The 7,601-nt window shown below is 42.6% G+C and overlaps 1 pseudogene; it reads left to right on the forward strand.

Moving 5' to 3' along the window:
• Positions 1-519: 519 nt before the first annotated feature.
• LOC131893808 (mitochondrial fission regulator 1-like) lies at positions 520-1,475 on the forward strand (annotated as a pseudogene).
• The last annotated feature ends 6,126 nt before the right edge of the window (positions 1,476-7,601 follow it).

Consider the following 7,601-nt stretch of genomic DNA (forward strand, 5'->3'; position numbering starts at 1 on the left):
CACGCCAGGAACCCACAAGTAGCTCAAACCGGCAGCTGCTGCTCATTTGAGAGAGACAATTAGGAACTGTTTTTAGCTCCGTTTTAGAATCTTGGTTCTCAGTTTTTAGGTGGAAACTCTTGCCACCACGTTGGACGCCATTTGTAGCTTTATTCTCCTCCTTGCCCCGCCTATACTTCCTGCCTAGCCAACGGCCAATCAGTGTTTTATTGATTAATCAGCAACACATTTGCCATACATCCCACAGCACAGGCCTGCCTATAACTAGATCATTTTCTCAATTGATGCTCCCTCCTGTGCCATGACTTTACCATATGTCAAGATGACATAAAACTAGCCAGCACAACTGACCTCTTGTCAACTTGACACAGAAATATATCACTTAAGCCATACCTTCCTTTATTATTCATCCCCAAGATTTCATATTAATAGGAACATTATGGCAGCAGAGTGTGCTCTATGGATTATGTGCTCTATGGGTGCCTGGAGTACTTGAAATGCAAGTTGGGAAAACTCAAAATGCTGGGCTGGATTAAATACTTGAGGAGGATAGTAGGTATTTCAGCAAGTTGGGGTTAGCATGCAGTCAGTACTTTGCTCTGGAAAACCATGTGGTTTACCTCTTCATCTCAAAGTGTTATAAGGAAAATTGGTACCAAATTATCTCTGATTCAGTGTTCAAGAATTCAGTTTCAGCCTACCAGCCATGCAACAGAATGGAGTCTCATCCACCCAGCAGAGAATGTGGTGGCATCTTTTGCTAATGTTAGATGGGTAGTCACAGAAGAAAGAGCATGTTCAATAGACTCAGGCCAGAGGTCAGGTCTGAGCCTATCCTTGAGGATGGCCTTCCTTGCTTTGAGAAGGCCCCAAGCAGGCACATTTCCTTCCCAAACTTGCCTCAAGATGAGCCTCCTCCAAAAATGACTCTGGCCATTGAGGAGGCTTTGCAGAAGATCTCCACACTACAGAATGAGCTTGCTGCCCTTAGACCTCAGATTGCCAAGGTTGCAACCCTGCAGGAGCAACAGAGGCCCAGCAGAGGTCACTTAGATTCTTCCACCTCTGTCTCTCACATCACCACCTCCCTCCCATCCCCCTCCTTTGCAGCTCCACCAAAGTATGTCTGCTCTTGATCTGATTAAAGAGGGAAGAGAGCAAAAACTCAGTGCTGGAAAAACTTTGGCTAAGAGCCTCCCAAAGAAGCCTGACATGCCAAATATCCTTGAGATAGGAACAGTGTAAAGCTATGGTCAGTCAAGAGATCAGAGGAAGACATAAAGCCTGAGCCAGTCGATGCTACTGACCCTGCTGCCCTCACAGCAGATGCTCTGAAATAGAAGTTTGCTTGGCAGTATCGACACAATAGCCAAAGTGAACTTGAAAGAAGAATTCCAAAACTAGAGTCAGAGTCTATCTCAGTTCTGGAGTTCTCCTTAAGAGTATATTATGATATGTTTTTGATAGGTATATAGGGTTCATCTTCAAGTATGGAAAATATTTGTAGGGCTTCAGTACACAGACAGGCTATTTGTGGATGTTTCTGTGCATTTTCAATATTTTCTTCCTTCCTTCCTTTCTTTTTTTTTTTTGATTTTTGAGACAGGGTTTCTCTGTGTATCCCTACTGTCCTGGAACTCTCTTTGTAGACCAGGCTGGCCTCAAACTCACAGAGATCCACTTGTCTCTGACTCTCCAGTGCTGGGATTAAAGGCCACCAACACCCAGCTCACATTTTCAATTCTTAACATTAATATCTGAGCAAATGTCTTATATGCACACATTTGTTGTTGATATCACTCTGTATGGTGTGAATATGTTGCTCTTTAAAAGTTCCTTAGTTGAGCCGGGCGGTGGTGGTGCACGCCTTTAATCCCAGCACTCGGGAGGCAGAGCCAGGCGGATCTCTGTGAGCTTGAGGCCAGCCTGGGCTACCAAGTGAGTTCCAGGAAAGGCGCAAAGCTACACAGAGAAACCCTGTCTCAAAAAACAAAACAAAAGAAAAAGTTCCTTAGTTATGATAAAAGATAAGTTAGATATGAAACCTTGGACTCACAAATATAGGATAGATAGGATATCTTCTTTAGTTTTGCCAAATACAAACAGACTAGATATTGTAACTATAATTCTTGCTTGATAATTGTTTTGTTATATGTAATTTTACTATGTTAAAGTTAAAACCTTCCTTTTTGAAAAAAAAGAAAAGGGGAAGTGCTGTGGATATTGCTCTGTATGCTGTGAATGTGTTGCTCTGATTGGTTAATAAATAAAGTGCTGATTGGCCAGTAGCCAGGCAGGAAGTATAGGCAGGACAAAGAGGGAAGAGAATTCTGGGAACAGGAAGGCTGAGTCAGGAGACTCCAGCCAGACGCAGAGGAAGCAAGATGTAAAAGTATCGGTAAACCACAAGCCATGTGGCAACTTATAGATTAATAGAAATGGGTTAATTTAAGTATAAGAACTAGATAGCAAGAAGCCTGCCACGGCCATACAGTTTATAAGTAATATAAGTATCTGTGTGTTTACTTGGGTCTGAGTGGCTGCAGGCCTGGGTGGGACTGGAGGAAACTCCAACTACACACATTTGGATATAAAAATAGTAGGTAAAAACTCATTCTGATGGCATCAGTGAGGATACTGTTCATCTCCATTGACAGCCTGCTGCTCAGTGATGGAACACCTGGTCTTCCCTGGTTATTAGAGCACAGTATTGGTGATGGGAAAGGAATGCCTCTAGCAGGACTTATGTACATTCTCATTTTTTTTTCTGAAGCTGGGTTTACAGAAGATGTTTGCTGCTGAGTCTCTGAATTGCTTTCTATTAGAGGGAAGTGAGGAGCAGGAACTCCACTTATACCTCATTGCCACCCAATACTGGGAAGCAAATGTACTTCTCATGTAGTAACAAATTAAATTATTGAATTAAATCACTTCATAAATAGAAGCCGGGATGTTTTTTAAAAAAGGAACATCACAATATAAAAATATTCCAAATTTTGAAATTCCCCCAGTTTTTAAAAATTCAAACATCTGGAAATTCAGTCTCTTTAAAATAGCCAGTCTTTCCAAATCCAATGTCTTTCAAAATTCAAAGACTCCTGTCAAGTCAAAAATAAATTAAGTACTTTAGTACTTCCAAGAGGGAAAAAACAGGGCACAGTCACAATCTGCACAAAGCAAAACCAAACTCCAAAAGTGTAAATAACTCCATGCCCAATAACTGGGATTACCTCTGGATCTTCTGGGCTCCTCCCAGGGGCTTGGGTCACCTCTCCAGCTCCACCTTCTACAGCACACGCAATTTATCCTCTAAATTCGGGCAGGCCTCACTCCAACACTGCAGCTGCTGCTCATGACCATCCATGGTACGGGCATCTCCACAACACTGGGGTCTCTTGCTGCATGCAACTAAACTATGCTTTCACCTTTCACTTTTCCTGGGCTCTCTTTTTGGTGCCAAGCCACAGCTTTTCTGCATGCCACTTTTAATCCTGGCCTGTAGCTGTATTAAGGCTGCACCTCCACCAATGGTCCCTCCTGGCTTCTCACAGTGCCAAGTCCCAGCTGCTCTCCATGACCCCTTAATGCCTTCAAAACCAGCACTACCTGGGAGATTCTTACATGTGACCAAATCCAGCTGCCAGAGCAGGGTACAACCTTGACCATCTCTGGAATATGCTCTGTGTGCTGACTCTGAGGAAACACTCCCAGAAGATTTCACCTCAGTGATGCTGGTCTCTTCTTAATTACCACTAATTTCTTAGCTGCAGCTGACCAGCATCAATTGTCTCAATAAAGCAAAGGTTCTTCATTGGTTCTGGTCTCTTGTTAAACACAGTAGATTCTTCAGCCCCAATTGACCAGGTATCACAGATTCTTAACTCAAATGTAGAGTCTTTGCTTCCCTCTGAAACTTCACAAGACAGGCCTCTATCCTTTGCACTGCTCTCAACATTCTTATCTTTCAGGTTCCTACAAAACAGCCTACTGAGCTAGCCCCAAAGTCCAAAGTCCTTCCACAGTCCTCCCATGGCCAAGTCTGTCACAGGAATACTCCACTATGGTGTTCTAGTTTGGGTTACTACTGCTATGATTATACATCATGACCAAAAGTAAGTTAGGGAGAGAAGGGGTTTTTTTTTGTGTAGCTTATGCTTCCACATTCATAATCCATCACTAAAGGAAGTCAAGACAGGAACTCAAACAGGGCCAGAACCTGGAGATAGGGGCTGATGCAGAGGCCATGGAGGGGTGTTGCTTACTGGCTTGCTCATCATAGCTTGCTCAGCTTGCTTTCTCATAAAACGCAGGACCACTAGCCCAGAGATGATTCCACCCTCAATGTTCTGTCTGTCCTACATCAATCACTAAGAAAAAGCTCTACAGTCTCGCCTACAGCCCAATCTTAAAAAGGCATTTTCTCAATTGGGGTTCCCTCCTCTCAGGTGACTCTAGACTATGTCTAGTTAATATAAAATTAACCAGCACAGCAGGACATGTTGGGATTACCAGAAGACCTGTGCATTCAGTTCTGTTCTAATATTTGGTGTAAGAGATGAATCCACACACCCAGCAGACACCTATTACACATCTACTGTGTGCTTAATGCAATGATAACCAAGGCCATGAGAATAGTGAAGTCAGAGTGTATAATATCATGAAAAGCAATGTCGAAATCTACCTCAGACAGAAGTATCTTCAGATGGCAAAAGGGACATCTTCCTTCTCTATTTGGATTAAGAGGAACTTTCAGAGCAAGTGATAGCTGAAGCCTAGATAGGAGAACATGCCACTGGAAAAGAGCATGCTGAGTTTGGCAAGCTCTGGGCAGTGTGGTTGGTGCCTCAAAGAGAAATCCAGCAGTGATGGGGAATAAGACTGAAGAAAGTGAGCAGCAGCAGATGACAGGGACCCTGGTCAGGATGAGCAGTTAGAATCTGATTTTGCAGATGAGAGGGACGAATAGAGTAAAAGGAATGGGAAGATGGAAGCTGAAGCAATAGGAGCATGTAGGAAACGCAATGCTTTCTGGGATATTCATGGGATAACATCCAGAACTGTGGTTTGTGGTGATATATTGTCTGTATTCTAAGAAATAAAATTTGTCTGAAGATCAGAGGACAGAACAAGCCACTAGATTAAACATAAAGGCCAGGCAGTGGTGGCACACACCTTTAATCCTAGCACTAGGAAGATTAAAACAGAAAGTGATATGGGTAGGCAGAGAAAGGAATATAAGGTGGGAGGAAACAAGAACTCTGGCTCTTTCAGGCTGAGGAGTTGGTGAGGTAAGAGGTGGTGACTGTGGCTTGCTCCGCTTTTCTGATCTTCTAGGCACATTTTATTTGTTCAAAATATCACCATAGTGGTTCCTCACAAATGTAGGCCATCCGGTGGCATTCAAGGAAAGGCTCCCTATTAGAACCATCTTGGGTTTCTTGAAGCTTCTCAGCAACAGGACAGACAGCACTATTAGAAGATGTGCTAGCTTGAATGTAACTGGCCCGCATAAGCTCATGGGAAGTGGCACTATTGGGAGGTGTGGCATTGTTGAAGTAGGTATGGCTGTTGTTTGTTTCTGCTCTTTTGGGAAGCCTGCCACCTAGCTCCCAATTAAATCACACACTGAGAGACTTATTATTACTTATAAATGCCTGGCCTTATCTTGGCTTGTTGCTAGCCAGCTTTCCTAAGCTTAAATTATCCTGTCTACCTTTTGCCGCTGGGCTTTTTCTTTTTCTTACTTCTGTAATCTTACTCTTACTCAATGGCTTGCTATGTAGCTGGTTGACTGGCCTCTAGAGTCCTCCTCCTTCTCTGGCTTCTTCCCTTTCTTCCATTTTCTTCTACTCCCAGATTTCTCCTTCTACATATTCTTTCTGCTTGCCAGCCCTGCCTATCCTTTCTCTGGCCTTGCTATTGGCCATTCAGTTCTTTATTAGACCATCAGGTGTTGTAGGCAGGCACAGTAACATAGCTTTACAGAGTTAAACAAATGCAACATAAACAAAAGTAACACATCTTAAAATAATATTCTACAACAATGGCCTTGTTGGAAGAAGTATGTCACTGTACAGGTGAACCTTAAGGTCTCATATATGCTCAAGCTATGCCCAGTGTCTCAGTTCACTTCCTGTTGCCTGCAGATCAAAGACGTAGAATTCTCAGCTCCTTCTCCAGCACCCTATCTGCCTGCCACCATGCCACCATGTCCCACCATGATGATAATGAAATGAAACAATTAAATGTTTTCCTTTATAAGCGTTGCCATGGTCATGATATCTCTTCACAGCAATAAAAATCTTAACTAAGACAGAAGTTGGTACCAGGGATGGGGGTATTATTGTGATAGTCCTGACCATGATTTGTTAAGAGTAATTCAGACTTTGGGAGTTTGGTGTTAAGAAAGCATTGGAATGCTTTAAGTGCTATTTAATGGCCCATACTAGTAGGAGCATGGAAGACAGTGATGCTGAGAATTATTTGAACTATGAGGGCCTGGATCAAGAGGTTTTGAAGGAGAAGAATATTAATGTGTTGCCTAGAGATGATTCTTGTGATATTTTGGTGAAGAATGTGGCTGCTTTTTGCCCTTGTCTGAAGAGTCTGCCTCAGGCTAAAGTGAAAAGATTTGGATTAATACTTTTGGCAAAGGAAATTTCAAAACAGCCTAGTATTGACTCTGTTGTATAGCTATTACTAGTCACTCTTATACAGATTTATAATGAAAAAGAGCAAGCTGAGAAAGAAAAAATACAAAATGTATAATTTGAGGAGAAAAGGAGCACCAGGAAGTGAAATGGAGCTAAGTTTTATGTTCAAGGAGATAAACAGATTAAGAAATGGAACAAAGGGAGTTGTGACCTCAGGGCAAGATCTCACCAAGCTAATTTTCCAAGTTGTGAAATGAATTTAAAAAAAAAAAAAAAGCTTAAAGCAGAGTGTGGAGATGCATACCTTTAATCCTAATACTTGGAAGGCAGAGACTAGTGGATCTCTGAATTTGAGGTCAGCCTGGTCTACAGATCTGGTTTTGGTTTCAGGACAGCCAAGCTAAGGTAGTGAAGGAAACCACTGAAAACATAAAATTGGTAAAGATGTAATTGAATGAGGGGGCCATGTTCCAGCCCCTGTAAGCAGTAGAACTTGGTAGCTTGAGCCATGTGGTTCTGGATTTAATGATTGAAGAAAGGGGCTATAGAATTTGCCTCTGCAACCAAGGAAAGCCCCCGGGGCCAGGCATGTAACAGGGGTGTCCCTGAATGGAGGCCTAGGAAGACCATTATGGGAGGTTGTGCAGTTGAAGCCTGGATTGCCTTGGGGACCCCAAGATGTTGGAGATGCTAGAGATGTGGGATACCTGTCAAGGGAAGCTGCTAACAGGGAGTGGAACCACACACACAAAAAAGAAGTATGTTGCAGTCAAAAAGCTGAACAGAGTTGGAGATCTGAAGAGTTTTTTGATATCAGTCATGGAGATGCAGAGTTTGGAGTTTGTCCAGCTGGTTTTTGGTCTTGCTTTGGTCCAGTATTTCTTTTACTATGCTCCCTTCACTACATTTTGGAATGGTGATGTATATATCCTGTGCCTTTATATGCTG

This window comes from Peromyscus eremicus, chromosome 16_21, assembly GCF_949786415.1.
Source record: "Peromyscus eremicus chromosome 16_21, PerEre_H2_v1, whole genome shotgun sequence".
Taxonomy (NCBI): Eukaryota; Metazoa; Chordata; class Mammalia; order Rodentia; family Cricetidae; genus Peromyscus; species Peromyscus eremicus.